Source organism: Macadamia integrifolia, chromosome 9, assembly GCF_013358625.1.
Source record: "Macadamia integrifolia cultivar HAES 741 chromosome 9, SCU_Mint_v3, whole genome shotgun sequence".
Taxonomy (NCBI): Eukaryota; Viridiplantae; Streptophyta; class Magnoliopsida; order Proteales; family Proteaceae; genus Macadamia; species Macadamia integrifolia.
In genome coordinates this window covers 3183616-3186773 of record NC_056565.1, presented here as the reverse complement: position 1 = coordinate 3186773, position 3158 = coordinate 3183616, and the positions used below count along the sequence as shown (strand labels likewise).

Genomic DNA, 3158 nt, shown 5'->3' with positions numbered 1-3158 from the left:
GATTTTGGAATTCCAGAGGGTCGACACATCTATCCAATGCTTACAGCGGCTATATCAGGCAGAATGTGGGTCAATAAGGGTACTACTCGTTCAAGCCAAGTGGACAACTTTTAATAGTTAACAGTTGGTCAAGCCCATTTCTAACTCTCACTTGACAAAAATTGGAGATAGACTCTGATGACAATTTACAACCTACTTTTTTTAAACTTTTTTTTTTTTTTTTGGATAGTGTTGAACTCATGACCTCTTAATTGTGAGGTGTTGGCTTTTTCCGACTGAGCTACCATCTTGGGGTTCTTTCTAGAATCCTTTCTACTTCCAGTTGAAGTAAGAAAACTCAAATTAGAAGCTGAAGAAGATCAAAATAGGCTTTGTGTTGGAATTTTCTAAAAATACCTTGATCAGTTGAATATCTTTAAACTTGTACTTTTAGAGCTGATTTTAATGTTCTTGAAGCTTGTTGGGGTTGTAAAATCTAATTAAACAAGACAAATATCAAGAAATTGGAGGTAAGCATATATGTAAGTATGTGTATACATATATATATATATATATATATATATATGGGAATGAAAGTGCTATATCAATTTACTAATTGACTACTATTGATATTTGGTGGTAGCACATTATGCTTCCACAATTAGAGGGGACCTGTTACAACTCTTTCTTAGCTTGAAGACCTCCCTTGTGGCCTCTCTACACTTATGACTAGAATTTTGACATTGAAATTTGGTTTTCATCTCGTTAGCGACATGTCAATTTAGGATCTCGATTGATTTTCTGAATTTGGCTCACTCCCATGGGTTGTTTATTTGTGTTTCTCTGGAGACTATATGTGTCTAAGTCCATGTTAGGTTGAGGGTTGAGACTTTTAAGTTGTTTTTCTTTCTGCTGATGAACATATTTCCCAATGCAGCAGCACAGTGGCTGCATCTGTAAGGACTATCGATGTGATGCATATTAGTGGACCTAAAAGACTGGGGGGAGATCGAAAATGACTTGGGAGGAATGGTGAGAAAATATGGGAACGGTTTTTGGTCAACAAGAAGCATGGTTTTGAGAAACAGGATCTTTCTGGTCGATGCTATTTAATTGGAAAAGGCTAGTTGAATTGAGTAGTAGTTTACTTTGATCCAGAGTTCCAGACCAGAGATGCGTATATATTGTTTGTTGAGATGGTATATCTCACAACTCTACTCTGAATTCTTCACAGGAGTTCTTACTTTAAGGTTCTTCTACCACTTTGAGCTACTCAATGTTTCTTGTTCATTCCGTGTGGGCACCATTGTAATTGGATCATCCCAACTGCTTATCAGCTTATCAGCTTTTCATTCTCTTAATCTTTGGCCCTTTTTTTGTTTTTCTTTAATTTATTCATTTTGCTTCACAGTCAATGTTGTTCCTCTGCAAAATACTCGGTCACATTGGACCACATCACTTTTTATAGTATTTTCAACTATGCCTTCTTTTATCTATGCATTGATCTTGATTAATCCCACGTATGTGCCAATACAGGACAGGGATAGAGACTTTTGATTAATCCCAAGTATCTATCCATTGATCTTCAATTTTTTTTATAGATGTTGAAAGGTAATGGCACTTTTGTAACTATCCTCAACCTCTGTGAATTTAGACCTTGCTAGATTTTACGACATCTTAAGCTTCACTCTGCTTTGATTACTAAATGTTGGTCCTGATGAGTAGTACCATCGCAATTCACACTCAAAAAAGTGAAAATTTAATGTTGCATTCCTTGGTTTGCTCTACCGATCTCAAGATTTATGATGAAAACCCACCTTTTAAGCTTTTGCTTTCTGATACCATCGGTTGACCACCATATTTATCTCTTCGCAAACGCCAGCCACCTACCTCCTACCAAAATAGGGGGTAGTGGCCGGGGGTGGGGGATGAAAGAGTGGTCCTTAACACGTGCATTGGAAGTACGGGTGTCAAAACATAGCTTGAACCAGCGAAAGTGAATCGAACCAAAATTGATATGAATTTATTGGATCATGTTTTGGACTGGGATTTTGTGAGACTGATGCTAAATTTTACTGCACCCAAAACTGATAAGACGCCAAATTGAACTTAAAAATCCACATTGAAAAAGATATAACTCGATAAGAAGTTGATTACCAGCTTGAAATTCATAAAAACACTTTTTCCCATGCTTGTGAATATATTTATGAGGTAAATTGGAACCAAACCGATGGTAAACTGAAAAGAGAAATCAAATTGAACCCTGTGCACCTTAATTGATCATATTTGGTTTCACTCATTCTCACGTTGAAACCGATGAAAGTGATTCAGACTGACCAATGGGCACCCCCAATTCTCTCTCTTTCTCACAGCTGGTAATGTGAATTTCTTTTCCCACTGGAGAATTCGTGTAAATGGGGGGCAATGATTTGGTTTTGTTTTAGTTTTTGTGGAACCCTGTTCCGAGCCAAGACCTTTCTGTGCTCAAAGATAAGCACTTAAGAGTTGAAACAAACCTGTCGTGTCTTCCATTTTGAACCTGAGCTAGGCTGTAAGCTTGATTTGGCGATAAGAGCACTGATCTCAAACTGAAGGTTTGGTTCATTCTGTCATTTAGCCCATCCCATTGACAACTATAATTTAGCCTATTTGTTTCTTCAAAAAGATTGCTTTTAACTCCAAATTAGGAGCGGGTTGTAGCTTGCAAGAATTATGAAGAAGCTACAAGCTGTGGGTTACTATGAATGAGTTTTTCCTTTTCCAAAAAAGGATTAGAAACTAAGTTCTTGATGCATGCCTATATTTGTCATGTATTTGGTTGGATGAGTTGAAGTTTTGTGAACTGGTAGCCCAGATGGTCTTCTTCTCACATAACAAGTTTCGGCCTAAATAGAGTTTGCCAAAAGGCCAAACAAGTCGTCAAAAAATGGTTGGAGATCAAAATGGCTAGATCACTTTTCCGTGTGGCACCAATAAGTGCACTATTGCATCCACAGTTTTTAGATTATGGGTATTTTTGCAGGAGGGAGTAGTCCAATCTGAATTGTATCTACAAACTGATCTTAACTAAATGTTTATAGGTTGTACAGTTTTGCATTTTACAGTTTAATAAGCAATTAAAGCTCTAAATTGAGATTTGAAAGTTGGTTCAAAGATGCTGTTTGATGGGGGAGCTTTTT

At 37.0% G+C, this 3158-nt stretch overlaps 1 protein-coding gene across 2 annotated transcripts in view; it reads left to right on the top strand.

Moving 5' to 3' along the window:
- Positions 1-1473, top strand: part of LOC122089805 (N-terminal acetyltransferase A complex catalytic subunit NAA10) — a 6262-nt gene extending 4789 nt beyond the window's left edge. The window contains exon 2 of one of the 2 annotated variants that reach the window (XM_042659489.1): positions 920-1473. The gene's annotated coding sequence lies outside the window, so the exon portion shown is untranslated. Of the gene's footprint in view, positions 1-916 lie in introns of both variants that reach the window. The other variant, XM_042659488.1, reaches the window with a different exon arrangement.
- The last annotated feature ends 1685 nt before the right edge of the window (positions 1474-3158 follow it).